At 45.3% G+C, this 24,445-nt stretch overlaps 18 non-coding genes and 1 pseudogene across 18 annotated transcripts; all 19 read right to left on the minus strand.

Annotated features, from left to right (window-relative positions):
* Nucleotides 1–524: 524 nt before the first annotated feature.
* LOC141210705 (U2 spliceosomal RNA) lies at nt 525–715 on the minus strand. The gene has a single exon (XR_012280826.1). It is a non-coding gene; the product is annotated as a U2 spliceosomal RNA (small nuclear RNA).
* Nucleotides 716–1,835: 1,120 nt separating this feature from the next.
* On the minus strand, nt 1,836–2,026 carry LOC141210043 (U2 spliceosomal RNA). Its single transcript, XR_012280223.1, has one exon. It is a non-coding gene; the product is annotated as a U2 spliceosomal RNA (small nuclear RNA).
* A 1,121-nt stretch (nt 2,027–3,147) lies between these two features.
* On the minus strand, nt 3,148–3,329 carry LOC141210515 (U2 spliceosomal RNA). Its single transcript, XR_012280681.1, has one exon. It is a non-coding gene; the product is annotated as a U2 spliceosomal RNA (small nuclear RNA).
* Nucleotides 3,330–3,853: 524 nt separating this feature from the next.
* Nucleotides 3,854–3,969, minus strand: LOC141210777 (U2 spliceosomal RNA; annotated as a pseudogene).
* A 1,121-nt stretch (nt 3,970–5,090) lies between these two features.
* LOC141210061 (U2 spliceosomal RNA) lies at nt 5,091–5,281 on the minus strand. The gene has a single exon (XR_012280241.1). It is a non-coding gene; the product is annotated as a U2 spliceosomal RNA (small nuclear RNA).
* A 1,119-nt stretch (nt 5,282–6,400) lies between these two features.
* On the minus strand, nt 6,401–6,591 carry LOC141210719 (U2 spliceosomal RNA). Its single transcript, XR_012280834.1, has one exon. It is a non-coding gene; the product is annotated as a U2 spliceosomal RNA (small nuclear RNA).
* Nucleotides 6,592–7,712: 1,121 nt separating this feature from the next.
* On the minus strand, nt 7,713–7,903 carry LOC141210359 (U2 spliceosomal RNA). Its single transcript, XR_012280531.1, has one exon. It is a non-coding gene; the product is annotated as a U2 spliceosomal RNA (small nuclear RNA).
* Nucleotides 7,904–9,028: 1,125 nt separating this feature from the next.
* On the minus strand, nt 9,029–9,219 carry LOC141210474 (U2 spliceosomal RNA). The gene has a single exon (XR_012280642.1). It is a non-coding gene; the product is annotated as a U2 spliceosomal RNA (small nuclear RNA).
* Nucleotides 9,220–10,339: 1,120 nt separating this feature from the next.
* LOC141210730 (U2 spliceosomal RNA) lies at nt 10,340–10,530 on the minus strand. The gene has a single exon (XR_012280835.1). It is a non-coding gene; the product is annotated as a U2 spliceosomal RNA (small nuclear RNA).
* Nucleotides 10,531–11,656: 1,126 nt separating this feature from the next.
* Nucleotides 11,657–11,847, minus strand: LOC141210741 (U2 spliceosomal RNA). Its single transcript, XR_012280836.1, has one exon. It is a non-coding gene; the product is annotated as a U2 spliceosomal RNA (small nuclear RNA).
* A 1,125-nt stretch (nt 11,848–12,972) lies between these two features.
* On the minus strand, nt 12,973–13,163 carry LOC141210753 (U2 spliceosomal RNA). Its single transcript, XR_012280837.1, has one exon. It is a non-coding gene; the product is annotated as a U2 spliceosomal RNA (small nuclear RNA).
* Nucleotides 13,164–14,286: 1,123 nt separating this feature from the next.
* LOC141210765 (U2 spliceosomal RNA) lies at nt 14,287–14,477 on the minus strand. Its single transcript, XR_012280838.1, has one exon. It is a non-coding gene; the product is annotated as a U2 spliceosomal RNA (small nuclear RNA).
* A 1,121-nt stretch (nt 14,478–15,598) lies between these two features.
* Nucleotides 15,599–15,789, minus strand: LOC141209828 (U2 spliceosomal RNA). Its single transcript, XR_012280018.1, has one exon. It is a non-coding gene; the product is annotated as a U2 spliceosomal RNA (small nuclear RNA).
* Nucleotides 15,790–16,911: 1,122 nt separating this feature from the next.
* Nucleotides 16,912–17,102, minus strand: LOC141209845 (U2 spliceosomal RNA). The gene has a single exon (XR_012280035.1). It is a non-coding gene; the product is annotated as a U2 spliceosomal RNA (small nuclear RNA).
* A 1,124-nt stretch (nt 17,103–18,226) lies between these two features.
* On the minus strand, nt 18,227–18,417 carry LOC141210776 (U2 spliceosomal RNA). Its single transcript, XR_012280839.1, has one exon. It is a non-coding gene; the product is annotated as a U2 spliceosomal RNA (small nuclear RNA).
* Nucleotides 18,418–19,538: 1,121 nt separating this feature from the next.
* On the minus strand, nt 19,539–19,729 carry LOC141210159 (U2 spliceosomal RNA). The gene has a single exon (XR_012280336.1). It is a non-coding gene; the product is annotated as a U2 spliceosomal RNA (small nuclear RNA).
* Nucleotides 19,730–20,849: 1,120 nt separating this feature from the next.
* On the minus strand, nt 20,850–21,040 carry LOC141210788 (U2 spliceosomal RNA). The gene has a single exon (XR_012280840.1). It is a non-coding gene; the product is annotated as a U2 spliceosomal RNA (small nuclear RNA).
* A 1,124-nt stretch (nt 21,041–22,164) lies between these two features.
* Nucleotides 22,165–22,355, minus strand: LOC141210799 (U2 spliceosomal RNA). The gene has a single exon (XR_012280841.1). It is a non-coding gene; the product is annotated as a U2 spliceosomal RNA (small nuclear RNA).
* Nucleotides 22,356–23,476: 1,121 nt separating this feature from the next.
* Nucleotides 23,477–23,667, minus strand: LOC141210810 (U2 spliceosomal RNA). The gene has a single exon (XR_012280842.1). It is a non-coding gene; the product is annotated as a U2 spliceosomal RNA (small nuclear RNA).
* Between the last annotated feature and the right edge of the window lie 778 nt (nt 23,668–24,445).

A 24,445-nucleotide genomic window follows, 5' to 3' on the forward strand; every position in this document is an offset into this window, starting at 1 on the left:
AAGTCAGTGTTCCAGCAGAGGGAGACAACGTTTCAGAAAAGGCATTGTAGCAAACCAAAAAAGAAATTTTAAGCGCAGCAGAGTAACCAGCTCACATACCTGTTAGCTCAGGTGAGTTTAAAAGGCTGCTGTTGATAACAAGGGCATTTGCTAAATAGATGGTGTGTGTGCAACAATATACTGAAAGGTCAATTATATTGTGCAGCTTATCTCACCACCTGTAGTTATTTAGGTGAAAGCTCCAAAATGCTTGCCTAATATGTCTGTTTATCCAAAAGGAAGTATAGAGGGAGAGCTAGATAGATAGCATTGCATTTCATTACATTACATGGCAATGCAATGCACAGTTGCTGAAGTTGAACCAAAATGAGCTTGTCATCTGGCTTCTGCAACTTTTAACATGAAAAATCCAATGAGGAGAAGAAAAGCAAAGCCAAAGAGTCCATCCCAAAATCCGACAAACAAGCAAAATGAACAAAAAGCATTGAATTCAATTCTTTCTGATTTTAGAAACTGCATTAAAGAAGGGGTGCACCGGTCCTGGAGATACTGCAATACCAGGTCAATGCGTGGAGTGGACAGAGCAAGCTCTTTTTCCATCTCCCTGTTCTAAAAATCCATTTAATATATGGTCCCCAGATAGGGGACGTATCAGATATTAAACTGATAAGAACAGATACTACACTTGATCTTAGCCAAAAGGCCGAGAAGCGATAACCAGAATTGGTTTCCGACTACGGTGCCACCCAAGGATTCTGAAAAGTCCATTTGTGGAGATGGCCACCTGGACTCCCGTTAAGAAGACATGCTGTCAACCTCTAGATCCCTCACATGCCTGCACTTTTCGGCTTGCTGCTGCTGCAATCCACGCGTTTTAGATCTGCATAACTCCACCTCTTTTAGCACAGTACCCTCAACCCCCGGCTGTTCCCACCCGCCTCAACACCGTTGGAAGGGAGGAGAACCAATTAAGGCGGGGGGGGGGTGGAACGAGCAGCTGTCTACCCTTAGCAGGAGGGTTGCTGATTAATTACCTCTCCTGCTGCTGCTGCTGCTGGCTGTCCAGCAGCAGACTGAAGGTGGCTGCTGCTGTGCGCAGGTATATAAAGGCTCAGAGCCTATTATGACACGCGCAGCCAGCGTTCCATTGCCACATTCCGTCTACTGCAGGCGGGATACCTGGATGGCTGAATGTCACTGAGAAGCTCACAGAGACCGCCATAAGCAACAGTTTAAAAGAATGCCACAGACTAATCAACCAAACTTTTTGGGTTGGTTTCTCTTTTATAGTCTGCAGGCATTAAATGAAAGAAGTCAGTGTTCCAGCAGAGGGAGACAACGTTTCAGAAAAGGCATTGTAGCAAACCAAAAAAGAAATTTTAAGCGCAGCAGAGTAACCAGCTCACATACCTGTTAGCTCAGGTGAGTTTAAAAGGCTGCTGTTGATAACAAGGGCATTTGCTAAATAGATGGTGTGTGTGCAACAATATACTGAAAGGTCAATTATATTGTGCAGCTTATCTCACCACCTGTAGTTATTTAGGTGAAAGCTCCAAAATGCTTGCCTAATATGTCTGTTTATCCAAAAGGAAGTATAGAGGGAGAGCTAGATAGATAGCATTGCATTACATTACATTACATGGCAATGCAATGCACAGTTGCTGAAGTTGAACCAAAATGAGCTTGTCATCTGGCTTCTGCAACTTTTAACATGAAAAATCCAATGAGGAGAAGAAAAGCAAAGCCAAAGAGTCCATCCCAAAATCCGACAAACAAGCAAAATGAACAAAAAGCATTGAATTCAATTCTTTCTGATTTTAGAAACTGCATTAAAGAAGGGGTGCACCGGTCCTGGAGATACTGCAATACCAGGTCAATGCGTGAAGTGGACAGAGCAAGCTCTTTTTCCATCTCCCTGTTCTAAAAATCCATTTAATATATGGTCCCCAGATAGGGGACGTATCAGATATTAAACTGATAAGAACAGATACTACACTTGATCTTAGCCAAAAGGCCGAGAAGCGATAACCAGAATTGGTTTCCGACTACGGTGCCACCCAAGGATTCTGAAAAGTCCATTTGTGGAGATGGCCACCTGGACTCCCGTTAAGAAGACATGCTGTCAACCTCTAGATCCCTCACATGCCTGCACTTTTCGGCTTGCTGCTGCTGCAATCCACGCGTTTTAGATCTGCATAACTCCACCTCTTTTAGCACAGTACCCTCAACCCCTGGCTGTTCCCACCCGCCTCAACACCGTTGGAAGGGAGGAGAACCAATTAAGGCGCGGGGGTGGGTGGAACGAGCAGCTGTCTACCCTCAGCAGGAGGGTTGCTGATTAATTACCTCTCCTGCTGCTGCTGCTGCTGGCTGTCCAGCAGCAGACTGAAGGTGGCTGCTGCTGTGCGCAGGTATATAAAGGCTCAGAGCCTATTATGACACGCGCAGCCAGCGTTCCATTGCCACATTCCGTCTACTGCAGGCGGGATACCTGGATGGCTGAATGTCACTGAGAAGCTCACAGAGACCGCCATAAGCAACAGTTTAAAAGAATGCCACAGACTAATCAACCAAACTTTTTGGGTTGGTTTCTCTTTTATAGTCTGCAGGCATTAAATGAAAGAAGTCAGTGTTCCAGCAGAGGGAGACAACGTTTCAGAAAAGGCATTGTAGCAAACCAAAAAAGAAATTTTAAGCGCAGCAGAGTAACCAGCTCACATACCTGTTAGCTCAGGTGAGTTTAAAAGGCTGCTGTTGATAACAAGGGCATTTGCTAAATAGATGGTGTGTGTGCAACAATATACTGAAAGGTCAATTATATTGTGCAGCTTATCTCACCACCTGTAGTTATTTAGGTGAAAGCTCCAAAATGCTTGCCTAATATGTTTGTTTATCCAAAAGGAAGTATAGAGGGAGAGCTAGATAGATAGCATTGCATTACATTACATTACATGGCAATGCAATGCACAGTTGCTGAAGTTGAACCAAAATGAGCTTGTCATCTGGCTTCTGCAACTTTTAACATGAAAAATCCAATGAGGAGAAGAAAAGCAAAGCCAAAGAGTCCATCCCAAAATCCGACAAACAAGCAAAATGAACAAAAAGCATTGAATTCAATTCTTTCTGATTTTAGAAACTGCATTAAAGAAGGGGTGCACCGGTCCTGGAGATACTGCAATACCAGGTCAATGCGTGGAGTGGACAGAGCAAGCTCTTTTTCCATCTCCCTGTTCTAAAAATCCATTTAATATATGGTCCCCAGATAGGGGACGTATCAGATATTAAACTGATAAGAACAGATTTTTTGATTGAAGCTGCATCCAAGGCACTGAAAAATGTGACCGAAGTCACACCAAAACAGCGCACGAGGCGAGGATTCATGTGGACCCTTCCCGGAGGAGAGGGTCCCCAATAAACCATCCCCATCCCTCCGAGCCAGAAGGCCACAGCGAGGGTCAGGGATCTCCGATGCTCTCCCTAGCCGAAGCCGGAGAAGAGCCGTTTTCGTGCTCCCAGCTTCCATCTAGGCTGCCACCCTAGTGGAGCTGGAGCCTGTGTTGGTTTCTCAGGGCAAAGCTGACCGGACCTCCGACCGGGTTTATAAAAATTCCCCTTCCTAGCCCGGAGGCCAGGAATAGGGGGGGTTGCTCAGAAAGTATGATTGGCAAAGGTGCGGCGTGCTACGAAGCCAAGTCTTTCTGGGGTTCCCAGTCCCAGTAAGCTTGGACTCCCACCAGGGCGCCTACTCCTGGGGCACATTGCTCCAAAGCCCTCACACTTACCCAGCCTAGTGACTTCGATCCTGGAGGGCCATGTTTTCCATCAGATAACTCTATGAGCCACCTGGCATACTAACAAGTGCACCAAACCAGTGTGTAATATGCATCAATTTACTAGGGCAGCCCAAGGACAAAACTGCCTTTTCAAAAGATACTACACTTGATCTTAGCCAAAAGGCCGAGAAGCGATAACCAGAATTGGTTTCCGACTACGGTGCCACCCAAGGATTCTGAAAAGTCCATTTGTGGAGATGGCCACCTGGACTCCCGTTAAGAAGACATGCTGTCAACCTCTAGATCCCTCACATGCCTGCACTTTTCGGCTTGCTGCTGCTGCAATCCACGCGTTTTAGATCTGCATAACTCCACCTCTTTTAGCACAGTACCCTCAACCCCCGGCTGTTCCCACCCGCCTCAACACCGTTGGAAGGGAGGAGAACCAATTAAGGCGGGGGGGGGGGTGGAACGAGCAGCTGTCTACCCTTAGCAGGAGGGTTGCTGATTAATTACCTCTCCTGCTGCTGCTGCTGCTGGCTGTCCAGCAGCAGACTGAAGGTGGCTGCTGCTGTGCGCAGGTATATAAAGGCTCAGATCCTATTATGACACGCGCAGCCAGCGTTCCATTGCCACATTCCGTCTACTGCAGGCGGGATACCTGGATGGCTGAATGTCACTGAGAAGCTCACAGAGACCGCCATAAGCAACAGTTTAAAAGAATGCCACAGACTAATCAACCAAACTTTTTGGGTTGGTTTCTCTTTTATAGTCTGCAGGCATTAAATGAAAGAAGTCAGTGTTCCAGCAGAGGGAGACAACGTTTCAGAAAAGGCATTGTAGCAAACCAAAAAAGAAATTTTAAGCGCAGCAGAGTAACCAGCTCACATACCTGTTAGCTCAGGTGAGTTTAAAAGGCTGCTGTTGATAACAAGGGCATTTGCTAAATAGATGGTGTGTGTGCAACAATATACTGAAAGGTCAATTATATTGTGCAGCTTATCTCACCACCTGTAGTTATTTAGGTGAAAGCTCCAAAATGCTTGCCTAATATGTCTGTTTATCCAAAAGGAAGTATAGAGGGAGAGCTAGATAGATAGCATTGCATTACATTACATTACATGGCAATGCAATGCACAGTTGCTGAAGTTGAACCAAAATGAGCTTGTCATCTGGCTTCTGCAACTTTTAACATGAAAAATCCAATGAGGAGAAGAAAAGCAAAGCCAAAGAGTCCATCCCAAAATCCGACAAACAAGCAAAATGAACAAAAAGCATTGAATTCAATTCTTTCTGATTTTAGAAACTGCATTAAAGAAGGGGTGCACCGGTCCTGGAGATACTGCAATACCAGGTCAATGCGTGGAGTGTACAGAGCAAGCTCTTTTTCCATCTCCCTGTTCTAAAAATCCATTTAATATATGGTCCCCAGATAGGGGACGTATCAGATATTAAACTGATAAGAACAGATACTACACTTGATCTTAGCCAAAAGGCCGAGAAGCGATAACCAGAATTGGTTTCCGACTACGGTGCCACCCAAGGATTCTGAAAAGTCCATTTGTGGAGATGGCCACCTGGACTCCCGTTAAGAAGACATGCCGTCAACCTCTAGATCCCTCACATGCCTGCACTTTTCGGCTTGCTGCTGCTGCAATCCACGCGTTTTAGATCTGCATAACTCCACCTCTTTTAGCACAGTACCCTCAACCCCCGGCTGTTCCCACCCGCCTCAACACCGTTGGAAGGGAGGAGAACCAATTAAGGCGGGGGGGGGTGGAACGAGCAGCTGTCTACCCTTAGCAGGAGGGTTGCTGATTAATTACCTCTCCTGCTGCTGCTGCTGCTGGCTGTCCAGCAGCAGACTGAAGGTGGCTGCTGCTGTGCGCAGGTATATAAAGGCTCAGAGCCTATTATGACACGTGCAGCCAGCGTTCCATTGCCACATTCCGTCTACTGCAGGCGGGATACCTGGATGGCTGAATGTCACTGAGAAGCTCACAGAGACCGCCATAAGCAACAGTTTAAAAGAATGCCACAGACTAATCAACCAAACTTTTTGGGTTGGTTTCTCTTTTATAGTCTGCAGGCATTAAATGAAAGAAGTCAGTGTTCCAGCAGAGGGAGACAACGTTTCAGAAAAGGCATTGTAGCAAACCAAAAAAGAAATTTTAAGCGCAGCAGAGTAACCAGCTCACATACCTGTTAGCTCAGGTGAGTTTAAAAGGCTGCTGTTGATAACAAGGGCATTTGCTAAATAGATGGTGTGTGTGCAACAATATACTGAAAGGTCAATTATATTGTGCAGCTTATCTCACCACCTGTAGTTATTTAGGTGAAAGCTCCAAAATGCTTGCCTAATATGTCTGTTTATCCAAAAGGAAGTATAGAGGGAGAGCTAGATAGATAGCATTGCATTACATTACATTACATGGCAATGCAATGCACAGTTGCTGAAGTTGAACCAAAATGACCTTGTCATCTGGCTTCTGCAACTTTTAACATGAAAAATCCAATGAGGAGAAGAAAAGCAAAGCCAAAGAGTCCATCCCAAAATCCGACAAACAAGCAAAATGAACAAAAAGCATTGAATTCAATTCTTTCTGATTTTAGAAACTGCATTAAAGAAGGGGTGCACCGGTCCTGGAGATACTGCAATACCAGGTCAATGCGTGGAGTGGACAGAGCAAGCTCTTTTTCCATCTCCCTGTTCTAAAAATCCATTTAATATATGGTCCCCAGATAGGGGACGTATCAGATATTAAACTGATAAGAACAGATACTACACTTGATCTTAGCCAAAAGGCCGAGAAGCGATAACCAGATTTGGTTTCCGACTACGGTGCCACCCAAGGATTCTGAAAAGTCCATTTGTGGAGATGGCCACCTGGACTCCTGTTAAGAAGACATGCTGTCAACCTCTAGATCCCTCACATGCCTGCACTTTTCGGCTTGCTGCTGCTGCAATCCACGCGTTTTAGATCTGCATAACTCCACCTCTTTTAGCACAGTACCCTCAACCCCCGGCTGTTCCCACCCGCCTCAACACCGTTGGAAGGGAGGAGAACCAATTAAGGCGGGGGGGGGGGTGGAACGAGCAGCTGTCTACCCTTAGCAGGAGGGTTGCTGATTAATTACCTCTCCTGCTGCTGCTGCTGCTGGCTGTCCAGCAGCAGACTGAAGGTGGCTGCTGCTGTGCGCAGGTATATAAAGGCTCAGAGCCTATTATGACACGCGCAGCCAGCGTTCCATTGCCACATTCCGTCTACTGCAGGCGGGATACCTGGATGGCTGAATGTCACTGAGAAGCTCACAGAGACCGCCATAAGCAACAGTTTAAAAGAATGCCACAGACTAATCAACCAAACTTTTTGGGTTGGTTTCTCTTTTATAGTCTGCAGGCATTAAATGAAAGAAGTCAGTGTTCCAGCAGAGGGAGACAACGTTTCAGAAAAGGCATTGTAGCAAACCAAAAAAGAAATTTTAAGCGCAGCAGAGTAACCAGCTCACATACCTGTTAGCTCAGGTGAGTTTAAAAGGCTGCTGTTGATAACAAGGGCATTTGCTAAATAGATGGTGTGTGTGCAACAATATACTGAAAGGTCAATTATATTGTGCAGCTTATCTCACCATCTGTAGTTATTTAGGTGAAAGCTCCAAAATGCTTGCCTAATATGTCTGTTTATCCAAAAGGAAGTATAGAGGGAGAGCTAGATAGATAGCATTGCATTACATTACATTACATGGCAATGCAATGCACAGTTGCTGAAGTTGAACCAAAATGAGCTTGTCATCTGGCTTCTGCAACTTTTAACATGAAAAATCCAATGAGGAGAAGAAAAGCAAAGCCAAAGAGTCCATCCCAAAATCCGACAAACAAGCAAAATGAACAAAAAGCATTGAATTCAATTCTTTCTGATTTTAGAAACTGCATTAAAGAAGGGGTGCACCGGTGCTGGAGATACTGCAATACCAGGTCAATGCGTGGAGTGGACAGAGCAAGCTCTTTTTCCATCTCCCTGTTCTAAAAATCCATTTAATATATGGTCCCCAGATAGGGGACGTATCAGATATTAAACTGATAAGAACAGATACTACACTTGATCTTAGCCAAAAGGCCGAGAAGCGATAACCAGAATTGGTTTCCGACTACGGTGCCACCCAAGGATTCTGAAAAGTCCATTTGTGGAGATGGCCACCTGGACTCCCGTTAAGAAGACATGCTGTCAACCTCTAGATCCCTCACATGCCTGCACTTTTCGGCTTGCTGCTGCTGCAATCCACGTGTTTTAGATCTGCATAACTCCAACTCTTTTAGCACAGTACCCTCAACCCCCGGCTGTTCCCACCCGCCTCAACACCGTTGGAAGGGAGGAGAACCAATTAAGGCGGGGGGGAGGGGGGGTGGAACGAGCAGCTGTCTACCCTTAGCAGGAGGGTTGCTGATTAATTACCTCTCCTGCTGCTGCTGCTGCTGGCTGTCCAGCAGCAGACTGAAGGTGGCTGCTGCTGTGCGCAGGTATATAAAGGCTCAGAGCCTATTATGACACGCGCAGCCAGCGTTCCATTGCCACATTCCGTCTACTGCAGGCGGGATACCTGGATGGCTGAATGTCACTGAGAAGCTCACAGAGACCGCCATAAGCAACAGTTTAAAAGAATGCCACAGACTAATCAACCAAACTTTTTGGGTTGGTTTCTCTTTTATAGTCTGCAGGCATTAAATGAAAGAAGTCAGTGTTCCAGCAGAGGGAGACAACGTTTCAGAAAAGGCATTGTAGCAAACCAAAAAAGAAATTTTAAGCGCAGCAGAGTAACCAGCTCACATACCTGTTAGCTCAGGTGAGTTTAAAAGGCTGCTGTTGATAACAAGGGCATTTGCTAAATAGATGGTGTGTGTGCAACAATATACTGAAAGGTCAATTATATTGTGCAGCTTATCTCACCACCTGTAGTTATTTAGGTGAAAGCTCCAAAATGCTTGCCTAATATGTCTGTTTATCCAAAAGGAAGTATAGAGGGAGAGCTAGATAGATAACATTGCATTACATTACATTACATGGCAATGCAATGCACAGTTGCTGAAGTTGAACCAAAATGAGCTTGTCATCTGGCTTCTGCAACTTTTAACATGAAAAATCCAATGAGGAGAAGAAAAGCAAAGCCAAAGAGTCCATCCCAAAATCCGACAAACAAGCAAAATGAACAAAAAGCATTGAATTCAATTCTTTCTGATTTTAGAAACTGCATTAAAGAAGGGGTGCACCGGTCCTGGAGATACTGCAATACCAGGTCAATGCATGGAGTGGACAGAGCAAACTCTTTTTCCATCTCACTGTTCTAAAAATCCATTTAATATATGGTCCCCAGATAGGGGACGTATCAGATATTAAACTGATAAGAACAGATACTACACTTGATCTTAGCCAAAAGGCCGAGAAGCGATAACCAGAATTGGTTTCCGACTACGGTGCCACCCAAGGATTCTGAAAAGTCCATTTGTGGAGATGGCCACCTGGACTCCCGTTAAGAAAACATGCTGTCAACCTCTAGATCCCTCACATGCCTGCACTTTTCGGCTTGCTGCTGCTGCAATCCACGCGTTTTAGATCTGCATAACTCCACCTCTTTTAGCACAGTACCCTCAACCCCCGGCTGTTCCCACCCGCCTCAACACCGTTGGAAGGGAGGAGAACCAATTAAGGCGGGGGGGGGGTGGAACGAGCAGCTGTCTACCCTTAGCAGGAGGGTTGCTGATTAATTACCTCTCCTGCTGCTGCTGCTGCTGGCTGTCCAGCAGCAGACTGAAGGTGGCTGCTGCTGTGCGCAGGTATATAAAGGCTCAGAGCCTATTATGACACGCGCAGCCAGCGTTCCATTGCCACATTCCGTCTACTGCAGGCGGGATACCTGGATGGCTGAATGTCACTGAGAAGCTCACAGAGACCGCCATAAGCAACAGTTTAAAAGAATGCCACAGACTAATCAACCAAACTTTTTGGGTTGGTTTCTCTTTTATAGTCTGCAGGCATTAAATGAAAGAAGTCAGTGTTCCAGCAGAGGGAGACAACGTTTCAGAAAAGGCATTGTAGCAAACCAAAAAAGAAATTTTAAGCGCAGCAGAGTAACCAGCTCACATACCTGTTAGCTCAGGTGAGTTTAAAAGGCTGCTGTTGATAACAAGGGCATTTGCTAAATAGATGGTGTGTGTGCAACAATATACTGAAAGGTCAATTATATTGTGCAGCTTATCTCACCACCTGTAGTTATTTAGGTGAAAGCTCCAAAATGCTTGCCTAATATGTCTGTTTATCCAAAAGGAAGTATAGAGGGAGAGCTAGATAGATAGCATTGCATTACATTACATTACATGGCAATGCAATGCACAGTTGCTGAAGTTGAACCAAAATGAGCTTGTCATCTGGCTTCTGCAACTTTTAACATGAAAAATCCAATGAGGAGAAGAAAAGCAAAGCCAAAGAGTCCATCCCAAAATCCGACAAACAAGCAAAATGAACAAAAAGCATTGAATTCAATTCTTTCTGATTTTAGAAACTGCATTAAAGAAGGGGTGCACCGGTCCTGGAGATACTGCAATACCAGGTCAATGCGTGGAGTGGACAGAGCAAGCTCTTTTTCCATCTCCCTGTTCTAAAAATCCATTTAATATATGGTCCCCAGATAGGGGACGTATCAGATATTAAACTGATAAGAACAGATACTACACTTGATCTTAGCCAAAAGGCCGAGAAGCGATAACCAGAATTGGTTTCCGACTACGGTGCCACCCAAGGATTCTGAAAAGTCCATTTGTGGAGATGGCCACCTGGACTCCCGTTAAGAAGACATGCTGTCAACCTCTAGATCCCTCACATGCCTGCACTTTTCGGCTTGCTGCTGCTGCAATCCACGCGTTTTAGATCTGCATAACTCCACCTCTTTTAGCACAGTACCCTCAACCCCCGGCTGTTCCCACCCGCCTCAACACCGTTGGAAGGGAGGAGAACCAATTAAGGCGGGGGGGGGGGTGGGGTGGAACGAGCAGCTGTCTACCCTTAGCAGGAGGGTTGCTGATTAATTACCTCTCCTGCTGCTGCTGCTGCTGGCTGTCCAGCAGCAGACTGAAGGTGGCTGCTGCTGTGCGCAGGTATATAAAGGCTCAGAGCCTATTATGACACGCGCAGCCAGCGTTCCATTGCCACATTCCGTCTACTGCAGGCGGGATACCTGGATGGCTGAATGTCACTGAGAAGCTCACAGAGACCGCCATAAGCAACAGTTTAAAAGAATGCCACAGACTAATCAACCAAACTTTTTGGGTTGGTTTCTCTTTTATAGTCTGCAGGCATTAAATGAAAGAAGTCAGTGTTCCAGCAGAGGGAGACAACGTTTCAGAAAAGGCATTGTAGCAAACCAAAAAAGAAATTTTAAGCGCAGCAGAGTAACCAGCTCACATACCTGTTAGCTCAGGTGAGTTTAAAAGGCTGCTGTTGATAACAAGGGCATTTGCTAAATAGATGGTGTGTGTGCAACAATATACTGAAAGGTCAATTATATTGTGCAGCTTATCTCACCACCTGTAGTTATTTAGGTGAAAGCTCCAAAATGCTTGCCTAATATGTCTGTTTATCCAAAAGGAAGTATAGAGGGAGAGCTAGATAGATAGCATTGCATTACATTACATTACATGGCAATGCAATGCACAGTTGCTGAAGTTGAACCAAAATGAGCTTGTCATCTGGCTTCTGCAACTTTTAACATGAAAAATCCAATGAGGAGAAGAAAAGCAAAGCCAAAGAGTCCATCCCAAAATCCGACAAACAAGCAAAATGAACAAAAAGCATTGAATTCAATTCTTTCTGATTTTAGAAACTGCATTAAAGAAGGGGTGCACCGGTCCTGGAGATACTGCAATACCAGGTCAATGCGTGGAGTGGACAGAGCAAGCTCTTTTTCCATCTCCCTGTTCTAAAAATCCATTTAATATATGGTCCCCAGATAGGGGACGTATCAGATATTAAACTGATAAGAACAGATACTACACTTGATCTTAGCCAAAAGGCCGAGAAGCGATAACCAGAATTGGTTTCCGACTACGGTGCCACCCAAGGATTCTGAAAAGTCCATTTGTGGAGATGGCCACCTGGACTCCCGTTAAGAAGACATGCTGTCAACCTCTAGATCCCTCACATGCCTGCACTTTTCGGCTTGCTGCTGCTGCAATCCACGCGTTTTAGATCTGCATAACTCCACCTCTTTTAGCACAGTACCCTCAACCCCCGGCTGTTCCCACCCGCCTCAACACCGTTGGAAGGGAGGAGAACCAATTAAGGCGGGGGGGGGGGGGGGTGGAACGAGCAGCTGTCTACCCTTAGCAGGAGGGTTGCTGATTAATTACCTCTCCTGCTGCTGCTGCTGCTAGCTGTCCAGCAGCAGACTGAAGGTGGCTGCTGCTGTGCGCAGGTATATAAAGGCTCAGAGCCTATTATGACACGCGCAGCCAGCGTTCCATTGCCACATTCCGTCTACTGCAGGCGGGATACCTGGATGGCTGAATGTCACTGAGAAGCTCACAGAGACCGCCATAAGCAACAGTTTAAAAGAATGCCACAGACTAATCAACCAAACTTTTTGGGTTGGTTTCTCTTTTATAGTCTGCAGGCATTAAATGAAAGAAGTCAGTGTTCCAGCAGAGGGAGACAACGTTTCAGAAAAGGCATTGTAGCAAACCAAAAAAGAAATTTTAAGCGCAGCAGAGTAACCAGCTCACATACCTGTTAGCTCAGGTGAGTTTAAAAGGCTGCTGTTGATAACAAGGGCATTTGCTAAATAGATGGTGTGTGTGCAACAATATACTGAAAGGTCAATTATATTGTGCAGCTTATCTCACCACCTGTAGTTATTTAGGTGAAAGCTCCAAAATGCTTGCCTAATATGTCTGTTTATCCAAAAGGAAGTATAGAGGGAGAGCTAGATAGATAGCATTGCATTACATTACATTACATGGCAATGCAATGCACAGTTGCTGAAGTTGAACCAAAATGAGCTTGTCATCTGGCTTCTGCAACTTTTAACATGAAAAATCCAATGAGGAGAAGAAAAGCAAAGCCAAAGAGTCCATCCCAAAATCCGACAAACAAGCAAAATGAACAAAAAGCATTGAATTCAATTCTTTCTGATTTTAGAAACTGCATTAAAGAAGGGGTGCACCGGTCCTGGAGATACTGCAATACCAGGTCAATGCGTGGAGTGGACAGAGCAAGCTCTTTTTCCATCTCCCTGTTCTAAAAATCCATTTAATATATGGTCCCCAGATAGGGGACGTATCAGATATTAAACTGATAAGAACAGATACTACACTTGATCTTAGCCAAAAGGCCGAGAAGCGATAACCAGAATTGGTTTCCGACTACGGTGCCACCCAAGGATTCTGAAAAGTCCATTTGTGGAGATGGCCACCTGGACTCCCGTTAAGAAGACATGCTGTCAACCTCTAGATCCCTCACATGCCTGCACTTTTCGGCTTGCTGCTGCTGCAATCCACGCGTTTTAGATCTGCATAACTACACCTCTTTTAGCACAGTACCCTCAACCCCCGGCTGTTCCCACCCGCCTCAACACCGTTGGAAGGGAGGAGAACCAATTAAGGCGGGGGGGGGGGGGTGGAACGAGCAGCTGTCTACCCTTAGCAGGAGGGTTGCTGATTAATTACCTCTCCTGCTGCTGCTGCTGCTGGCTGTCCAGCAGCAGACTGAAGGTGGCTGCTGCTGTGCGCAGGTATATAAAGGCTCAGAGCCTATTATGACACGCGCAGCCAGCGTTCCATTGCCACATTCCGTCTACTGCAGGCGGGATACCTGGATGGCTGAATGTCACTGAGAAGGTCACAGAGACCGCCATAAGCAACAGTTTAAAAGAATGCCACAGACTAATCAACCAAACTTTTTGGGTTGGTTTCTCTTTTATAGTCTGCAGGCATTAAATGAAAGAAGTCAGTGTTCCAGCAGAGGGAGACAACGTTTCAGAAAAGGCATTGTAGCAAACCAAAAAAGAAATTTTAAGCGCAGCAGAGTAACCAGCTCACATACCTGTTAGCTCAGGTGAGTTTAAAAGGCTGCTGTTGATAACAAGGGCATTTGCTAAATAGATGGTGTGTGTGCAACAATATACTGAAAGGTCAATTATATTGTGCAGCTTATCTCACCACCTGTAGTTATTTAGGTGAAAGCTCCAAAATGCTTGCCTAATATGTCTGTTTATCCAAAAGGAAGTATAGAGGGAGAGCTAGATAGATAGCATTGCATTACATTACATTACATGGCAATGCAATGCACAGTTGCTGAAGTTGAACCAAAATGAGCTTGTCATCTGGCTTCTGCAACTTTTAACATGAAAAATCCAATGAGGAGAAGAAAAGCAAAGCCAAAGAGTCCATCCCAAAATCCGACAAACAAGCAAAATGAACAAAAAGCATTGAATTCAATTCTTTCTGATTTTAGAAACTGCATTAAAGAAGGGGTGCACCGGTCCTGGAGATACTGCAATACCAGGTCAATGCGTGGAGTGGACAGAGCAAGCTCTTTTTCCATCTCCCTGTTCTAAAAATCCATTTAATATATGGTCCCCAGATAGGGGACGTATCAGATATTAAACTGATAAGAACAGATACTACACTTGATCTTAGCCAAAAGGCCGAGAAGCGATAACCAGAATTGGTTTCCGACTACGGTGCCACCCAAGGATTCTGAAAAGTCCATTTGTGGAGATGGCCACCTGGACTCCCGTTAAGAAGACATGCTGTCAACCTCTAGATCCCTCACATGCCTGCACTTTTCGGCTTGCTGCTGCTGCAATCCACGCGTTTTAGATCTGCATAACTCCACCTCTTTTAGCACAGTACCCTCAACCCCCGGCTGTTCCCACCCGCCTCAACACCGTTGGAAGGGAGGAGAACCAATTAAGGCGGGGGGGGGGGTGGAACGAGCAGCTGTCTACCCTTAGCAGGAGGGTTGCTGATTAATTACCTCTCCTGCTGCTGCTGCTGCTGGCTGTCCAGCAGCAGACTGAAGGTGGCTGCTGCTGTGCGCAGGTATATAAAGGCTCAGAGCCTATTATGACACGCGCAGCCAGCGTTCCATTGCCACATTCCGTCTACTGCAGGCGGGATACCTGGATGGCTGAATGTCACTGAGAAGCTCACAGAGACCGCCATAAGCAACAGTTTTAAAGAATGCCACAGACTAATCAACCAAACTTTTTGGGTTGGTTTCTCTTTTATAGTCTGCAGGCATTAAATGAAAGAAGTCAGTGTTCCAGCAGAGGGAGACAACGTTTCAGAAAAGGAATTGTAGCAAACCAAAAAAGAAATTTTAAGCGCAGCAGAGTAACCAGCTCACATACCTGTTAGCTCAGGTGAGTTTAAAAGGCTGCTGTTGATAACAAGGGCATTTGCTAAATAGATGGTGTGTGTGCAACAATATACTGAAAGGTCAATTATATTGTGCAGCTTATCTCACCACCTGTAGTTATTTAGGTGAAAGCTCCAAAATGCTTGCCTAATATGTCTGTTTATCCAAAAGGAAGTATAGAGGGAGAGCTAGATAGATAGCATTGCATTACATTACATTACATGGCAATGCAATGCACAGTTGCTGAAGTTGAACCAAAATGAGCTTGTCATCTGGCTTCTGCAACTTTTAACATGAAAAATCCAATGAGGAGAAGAAAAGCAAAGCCAAAGAGTCCATCCCAAAATCCGACAAACAAGCAAAATGAACAAAAAGCATTGAATTCAATTCTTTCTGATTTTAGAAACTGCATTAAAGAAGGGGTGCACCGGTCCTGGAGATACTGCAATACCAGGTCAATGCGTGGAGTGGACAGAGCAAGCTCTTTTTCCATCTCCCTGTTCTAAAAATCCATTTAATATATGGTCCCCAGATAGGGGACGTATCAGATATTAAACTGATAAGAACAGATACTACACTTGATCTTAGCCAAAAGGCCAAGAAGCGATAACCAGAATTGGTTTCCGACTACGGTGCCACCCAAGGATTCTGAAAAGTCCATTTGTGGAGATGGCCACCTGGACTCCCGTTAAGAAGACATGCTGTCAACCTCTAGATCCCTCACATGCCTGCACTTTTCGGCTTGCTGCTGCTGCAATCCACGCGTTTTAGATCTGCATAACTCCACCTCTTTTAGCACAGTACCCTCAACCCCCGGCTGTTCCCACCCGCCTCAACACCGTTGGAAGGGAGGAGAACCAATTAAGGCGGGGGGGGGGGGTGGAACGAGCAGCTGTCTACCCTTAGCAGGAGGGTTGCTGATTAATTACCTCTCCTGCTGCTGCTGCTGCTGGCTGTCCAGCAGCAGACTGAAGGTGGCTGCTGCTGTGCGCAGGTATATAAAGGCTCAGAGCCTATTATGACACGCGCAGCCAGCGTTCCATTGCCACATTCCGTCTACTGCAGGCGGGATACCTGGATGGCTGAATGTCACTGAGAAGCTCACAGAGACCGCCATAAGCAACAGTTTAAAAGAATGCCACAGACTAATCAACCAAACTTTTTGGGTTGGTTTCTCTTTTATAGTCTGCAGGCATTAAATGAAAGAAGTCAGTGTTCCAGCAGAGGGAGACAACGTTTCAGAAAAGGCATTGTAGCAAACCAAAAAAGAAATTTTAAGCGCAGCAGAGTAACCAGCTCACATACCTGTTAGCTCAGGTGAGTTTAAAAGGCTGCTGTTGATAACAAGGGCATTTGCTAAATAGATGGTGTGTGTGCAACAATATACTGAAAGGTCAATTATATTGTGCAGCTTATCTCACCACCTGTAGTTATTTAGGTGAAAGCTCCAAAATGCTTGCCTAATATGTCTGTTTATCCAAAAGGAAGTATAGAGGGAGAGCTAGATAGATAGCATTGCATTACATTACATTACATGGCAATGCAATGCACAGTTGCTGAAGTTGAACCAAAATGAGCTTGTCATCTGGCTTCTGCAACTTTTAACATGAAAAATCCAATGAGGAGAAGAAAAGCAAAGCCAAAGAGTCCATCCCAAAATCCGACAAACAAGCAAAATGAACAAAAAGCATTGAATTCAATTCTTTCTGATTTTAGAAACTGCATTAAAGAAGGGTTGCACCGGTCCTGGAGATACTGCAATACCAGGTCAATGCGTGGAGTGGACAGAGCAAGCTCTTTTTCCATCTCCCTGTTCTAAAAATCCATTTAATATATGGTCCCCAGATAGGGGACGTATCAGATATTAAACTGATAAGAACAGATACTACACTTGATCTTAGCCAAAAGGCCGAGAAGCGATAACCAGAATTGGTTTCCGACTACGGTGCCACCCAAGGATTCTGAAAAGTCCATTTGTGGAGATGGCCACCTGGACTCCCGTTAAGAAGACATGCTGTCAACCTCTAGATCCCTCACATGCCTGCACTTTTCGGCTTGCTGCTGCTGCAATCCACGCGTTTTAGATCTGCATAACTCCACCTCTTTTAGCACAGTACCCTCAACCCCCGGCTGTTCCCACCCGCCTCAACACCGTTGGAAGGGAGGAGAACCAATTAAGGCGGGGGGTGGGGGGGTGGAACGAGCAGCTGTCTACCCTTAGCAGGAGGGTTGCTGATTAATTACCTCTCCTGCTGCTGCTGCTGCTGGCTGTCCAGCAGCAGACTGAAGGTGGCTGCTGCTGTGCGCAGGTATATAAAGGCTCAGAGCCTATTATGACACGCGCAGCCAGCGTTCCATTGCCACATTCCGTCTACTGCAGGCGGGATACCTGGATGGCTGAATGTCACTGAGAAGCTCACAGAGACCGCCATAAGCAACAGTTTAAAAGAATGCCACAGACTAATCAACCAAACTTTTTGGGTTGGTTTCTCTTTTATAGTCTGCAGGCATTAAATTAAAGAAGTCAGTGTTCCAGCAGAGGGAGACAACGTTTCAGAAAAGGCATTGTAGCAAACCAAAAAAGAAATTTTAAGCGCAGCAGAGTAACCAGCTCACATACCTGTTAGCTCAGGTGAGTTTAAAAGGCTGCTGTTGATAACAAGGGCATTTGCTAAATAGATGGTGTGTGTGCAACAATATACTGAAAGGTCAATTATATTGTGCAGCTTATCTCACCACCTGTAGTTATTTAGGTGAAAGCTCCAAAATGCTTGCCTAATATGTCTGTTTATCCAAAAGGAAGTATAGAGGGAGAGCTAGATAGATAGCATTGCATTACATTACATTACATGGCAATGCAATGCACAGTTGCTGAAGTTGAACCAAAATGAGCTTGTCATCTGGCTTCTGCAACTTTTAACATGAAAAATCCAATGAGGAGAAGAAAAGCAAAGCCAAAGAGTCCATCCCAAAATCCGACAAACAAGCAAAATGAACAAAAAGCATTGAATTCAATTCTTTCTGATTTTAGAAACTGCATTAAAGAAGGGGTGCACCGGTCCTGGAGATACTGCAATACCAGGTCAATGCGTGGAGTGGACAGAGCAAGCTCTTTTTCCATCTCCCTGTTCTAAAAATCCATTTAATATATGGTCCCCAGATAGGGGACGTATCAGATATTAAACTGATAAGAACAGATACTACACTTGATCTTAGCCAAAAGGCCGAGAAGCGATAACCAGAATTGGTTTCCGACTACGGTGCCACCCAAGGATTCTGAAAAGTCCATTTGTGGAGATGGCCACCTGGACTCCCGTTAAGAAGACATGCTGTCAACCTCTAGATCCCTCACATGCCTGCACTTTTCGGCTTGCTGCTGCTGCAATCCACGCGTTTTAGATCTGCATAACTCCACCTCTTTTAGCACAGTACCCTCAACCCCCGGCTGTTCCCACCCGCCTCAACACCGTTGGAAGGGAGGAGAACCAATTAAGGCGGGGGGGGGGGTGGAACGAGCAGCTGTCTACCCTTAGCAGGAGGGTTGCTGATTAATTACCTCTCCTGCTGCTGCTGCTGCTGGCTGTCCAGCAGCAGACTGAAGGTGGCTGCTGCTGTGCGCAGGTATATAAAGGCTCAGAGCCTATTATGACACGCGCAGCCAGCGTTCCATTGCCACATTCCGTCTACTGCAGGCGGGATACCTGGATGGCTGAATGTCACTGAGAAGCTCACAGAGACCGCCATAAGCAACAGTTTAAAAGAATGCCACAGACTAATCAACCAAACTTTTTGGGTTGGTTTCTCTTTTATAGTCTGCAGGCATTAAATGAAAGAAGTCAGTGTTCCAGCAGAGGGAGACAACGTTTCAGAAAAGGCATTGTAGCAAACCAAAAAAGAAATTTTAAGCGCAGCAGAGTAACCAGCTCACATACCTGTTAGCTCAGGTGAGTTTAAAAGGCTGCTGTTGATAACAAGGGCATTTGCTAAATAGATGGTGTGTGTGCAACAATATACTGAAAGGTCAATTATATTGTGCAGCTTATCTCACCACCTGTAGTTATTTAGGTGAAAGCTCCAAAATGCTTGCCTAATATGTCTGTTTATCCAAAAGGAAGTATAGAGGGAGAGCTAGATAGATAGCATTGCATTACATTACATTACATGGCAATGCAATGCACAGTTGCTGAAGTTGAACCAAAATGAGCTTGTCATCTGGCTTCTGCAACTTTTAACATGAAAAATCCAATGAGGAGAAGAAAAGCAAAGCCAAAGAGTCCATCCCAAAATCCGACAAACAAGCAAAATGAACAAAAAGCATTGAATTCAATTCTTTCTGATTTTAGAAACAGCATTAAAGAAGGGGTGCACCGGTCCTGGAGATACTGCAATACCAGGTCAATGCGTGGAGTGGACAGAGCAAGCTCTTTTTCCATTTCCCTGTTCTAAAAATCCATTTAATATATGGTCCCCAGATAGGGGACGTATCAGATATTAAACTGATAAGAACAGATACTACACTTGATCTTAGCCAAAAGGCCGAGAAGCGATAACCAGAATTGGTTTCCGACTACGGTGCCACCCAAGGATTCTGAAAAGTCCATTTGTGGAGATGGCCACCTGGACTCCCGTTAAGAAGGCATGCTGTCAACCTCTAGATCCCTCACATGCCTGCACTTTTCGGCTTGCTGCTGCTGCAATCCACGCGTTTTAGATCTGCATAACTCCACCTCTTTTAGCACAGTACCCTCAACCCCCGGCTGTTCCCACCCGCCTCAACACCGTTGGAAGGGAGGAGAACCAATTAAGGCGGGGGGGGGGTGGAACGAGCAGCTGTCTACCCTTAGCAGGAGGGTTGCTGATTAATTACCTCTCCTGCTGCTGCTGCTGCTGGCTGTCCAGCAGCAGACTGAAGGTGGCTGCTGCTGTGCGCAGGTATATAAAGGCTCAGAGCCTATTATGACACGCGCAGCCAGCGTTCCATTGCCACATTCCGTCTACTGCAGGCGGGATACCTGGATGGCTGAATGTCACTGAGAAGCTCACAGAGACCGCCATAAGCAACAGTTTAAAAGAATGCCACAGACTAATCAACCAAACTTTTTGGGTTGGTTTCTCTTTTATAGTCTGCAGGCATTAAATGAAAGAAGTCAGTGTTCCAGCAGAGGGAGACAACGTTTCAGAAAAGGCATTGTAGCAAACCAAAAAAGAAATTTTAAGCGCAGCAGAGTAACCAGCTCACATACCTGTTAGCTCAGGTGAGTTTAAAAGGCTGCTGTTGATAACAAGGGCATTTGCTAAATAGATGGTGTGTGTGCAACAATATACTGAAAGGTCAATTATATTGTGCAGCTTATCTCACCACCTGTAGTTATTTAGGTGAAAGCTCCAAAATGCTTGCCTAATATGTCTGTTTATCCAAAAGGAAGTATAGAGGGAGAGCTAGATAGATAGCATTGCATTACATTACATTACATGACAATGCAATGCACAGTTGCTGAAGTTGAACCAAAATGAGCTTGTCATCTGGCTTCTGCAACTTTTAACATGAAAAATCCAATGAGGAGAAGAAAAGCAAAGCCAAAGAGTCCATCCCAAAATCCGACAAACAAGCAAAATGAACAAAAAGCATTGAATTCAATTCTTTCTGATTTTAGAAACTGCATTAAAGAAGGGGTGCACCGGTCCTGGAGATACTGCAATACCAGGTCAATGCGTGGAGTGGACAGAGCAAGCTCTTTTTCCATCTCCCTGTTCTAAAAATCCATTTAATATATGGTCCCCAGATAGGGGACGTATCAGATATTAAACTGATAAGAACAGATACTACACTTGATCTTAGCCAAAAGGCCGAGAAGCGATAACCAGAATTGGTTTCCGACTACGGTGCCACCCAAGGATTCTGAAAAGTCCATTTGTGGAGATGGCCACCTGGACTCCCGTTAAGAAGACATGCTGTCAACCTCTAGATCCCTCACATGCCTGCACTTTTCGGCTTGCTGCTGCTGCAATCCACGTGTTTTAGATCTGCATAACTCCACCTCTTTTAGCACAGTACCCTCAACCCCCGGCTGTTCCCACCCGCCTCAACACCGTTGGAAGGGAGGAGAACCAATTAAGGCGGGGGGTGGGGGGGTGGAACGAGCAGCTGTCTACCCTTAGCAGGAGGGTTGCTGATTAATTACCTCTCCTGCTGCTGCTGCTGCTGGCTGTCCAGCAGCAGACTGAAGGTGGCTGCTGCTGTGCGCAGGTATATAAAGGCTCAGAGCCTATTATGACACGCGCAGCCAGCGTTCCATTGCCACATTCCGTCTACTGCAGGCGGGATACCTGGATGGCTGAATGTCACTGAGAAGCTCACAGAGACCGCCATAAGCAACAGTTTAAAAGAATGCCACAGACTAATCAACCAAACTTTTTGGGTTGGTTTCTCTTTTATAGTCTGCAGGCATTAAATGAAAGAAGTCAGTGTTCCAGCAGAGGGAGACAACGTTTCAGAAAAGGCATTGTAGCAAACCAAAAAAGAAATTTTAAGCGCAGCAGAGTAACCAGCTCACATACCTGTTAGCTCAGGTGAGTTTAAAAGGCTGCTGTTGATAACAAGGGCATTTGCTAAATAGATGGTGTGTGTGCAACAATATACTGAAAGGTCAATTATATTGTGCAGCTTATCTCACCACCTGTAGTTATTTAGGTGAAAGCTCCAAAATGCTTGCCTAATATGTCTGTTTATCCAAAAGGAAGTATAGAGGGAGAGCTAGATAGATAGCATTGCATTACATTACATTACATGGTAATGCAATGCACAGTTGCTGAAGTTGAACCAAAATGAGCTTGTCATCTGGCTTCTGCAACTTTTAACATGAAAAATCCAATGAGGAGAAGAAAAGCAAAGCCAAAGAGTCCATCCCAAAATCCGACAAACAAGCAAAATGTACAAAAAGCATTGAATTCAATTCTTTCTGATTTTAGAAACTGCATTAAAGAAGGGGTGCACCGGTCCTGGAGATACTGCAATACCAGGTCAATGCGTGGAGTGGACAGAGCAAGCTCTTTTTCCATCTCCCTGTTCTAAAAATCCATTTAATATATGGTCCCCAGATAGGGGACGTATCAGATATTAAACTGATAAGAACAGATACTACACTTGATCTTAGCCAAAAGGCCGAGAAGCGATAACCAGAATTGGTTTCCGACTACGGTGCCACCCAAGGATTCTGAAAAGTCCATTTGTGGAGATGGCCACCTGGACTCCCGTTAAGAAGACATGCTGTCAACCTCTAGATCCCTCACATGCCTGCACTTTTCGGCTTGCTGCTGCTGCAATCCACGCGTTTTAGATCTGCATAACTCCACCTCTTTTAGCACAGTACCCTCAACCCCCGGCTGTTCCCACCCGCCTCAACACCGTTGGAAGGGAGGAGAACCAATTAAGGCGGGGGGGGGGGGGGTGGAACGAGCAGCTGTCTACCCTTAGCAGGAGGGTTGCTGATTAATTACCTCTCCTGCTGCTGCTGCTGGCTGTCCAGCAGCAGACTGAAGGTGGCTGCTGCTGTGCGCAGGTATATAAAGGCTCAGAGCCTATTATGACACGCGCAGCCAGCGTTCCATTGCCACATTCCGTCTACTGCAGGCGGGATACCTGGATGGCTGAATGTCACTGAGAAGCTCACAGAGACCGCCATAAGCAACAGTTTAAAAGAATGCCACAGACTAATCAACCAAACTTTTTGGGTTGGTTTCTCTTTTATAGTCTGCAGGCATTAAATGAAAGAAGTCAGTGTTCCAGCAGAGGGAGACAACGTTTCAGAAAAGGCATTGTAGCAAACCAAAAAAGAAATTTTAAGCGCAGCAGAGTAACCAGCTCACATACCTGTTAGCTCAGGTGAGTTTAAAAGGCTGCTGTTGATAACAAGGGCATTTGCTAAATAGATGGTGTGTGTGCAACAATATACTGAAAGGTCAATTATATTGTGCAGCTTATCTCACCACCTGTAGTTATTTAGGTGAAAGCTCCAAAATGCTTGCCTAATATGTCTGTTTATCCAAAAGGAAGTATAGAGGGAGAGCTAGATAGATAGCATTGCATTACATTACATTACATGGCAATGCAATGCACAGTTGCTGAAGTTGAACCAAAATGAGCTTGTCATCTGGCTTCTGCAACTTTTAACATGAAAAATCCAATGAGGAGAAGAAAAGCAAAGCCAAAGAGTCCATCCCAAAATCCGACAAACAAGCAAAATGAACAAAAAGCATTGAATTCAATTCTTTCTGATTTTAGAAACTGCATTAAAGAAGGGGTGCACCGGTCCTGGAGATACTGCAATACCAGGTCAATGCGTGGAGTGGACAGAGCAAGCTCTTTTTCCATCTCCCTGTTCTAAAAATCCATTTAATATATGGTCCCCAGATAGGGGACGTATCAGATATTAAACTGATAAGAACAGATACTACACTTGATCTTAGCCAAAAGGCCGAGAAGCGATAACCAGAATTGGTTTCCGACTACGGTGCCACCCAAGGATTCTGAAAAGTCCATTTGTGGAGATGGCCACCTGGACTCCCGTTAAGAAGACATGCTGTCAACCTCTAGATCCCTCACATGCCTGCACTTTTCGGCTTGCTGCTGCTGCAATCCACGCGTTTTAGATCTGCATAACTCCACCTCTTTTAGCACAGTACCCTCAACCCCCGGCTGTTCCCACCCGCCTCAACACCGTTGGAAGGGAGGAGAACCAATTAAGGCGGGGGGTGGGGGGGTGGAACGAGCAGCTGTCTACCCTTAGCAGGAGGGTTGCTGATTAATTACCTCTCCTGCTGCTGCTGCTGCTGGCTGTCCAGCAGCAGACTGAAGGTGGCTGCTGCTGTGCGCAGGTATATAAAGGCTCAGAGCCTATTATGACACGCGCAGCCAGCGTTCCATTGCCACATTCCGTCTACTGCAGGCGGGATACCTGGATGGCTGAATGTCACTGAGAAGCTCACAGAGACCGCCATAAGCAACAGTTTAAAAGAATGCCACAGACTAATCAACCAAACTTTTTGGGTTGGTTTCTCTTTTATAGTCTGCAGGCATTAAATGAAAGAAGTCAGTGTTCCAGCAGAGGGAGACAACGTTTCAGAAAAGGCATTGTAGCAAACCAAAAAAGAAATTTTAAGCGCAGCAGAGTAACCAGCTCACATACCTGTTAGCTCAGGTGAGTTTAAAAGGCTGCTGTTGATAACAAGGGCATTTGCTAAATAGATGGTGTGTGTGCAACAATA

The sequence above is a fragment of the Phyllobates terribilis genome, unplaced genomic scaffold (genome assembly GCF_046119375.1).
Source record: "Phyllobates terribilis strain yellow unplaced genomic scaffold, ASM4611937v1 Scaffold_169__1_contigs__length_4117513, whole genome shotgun sequence".
Classification (NCBI taxonomy): Eukaryota; Metazoa; Chordata; class Amphibia; order Anura; family Dendrobatidae; genus Phyllobates; species Phyllobates terribilis.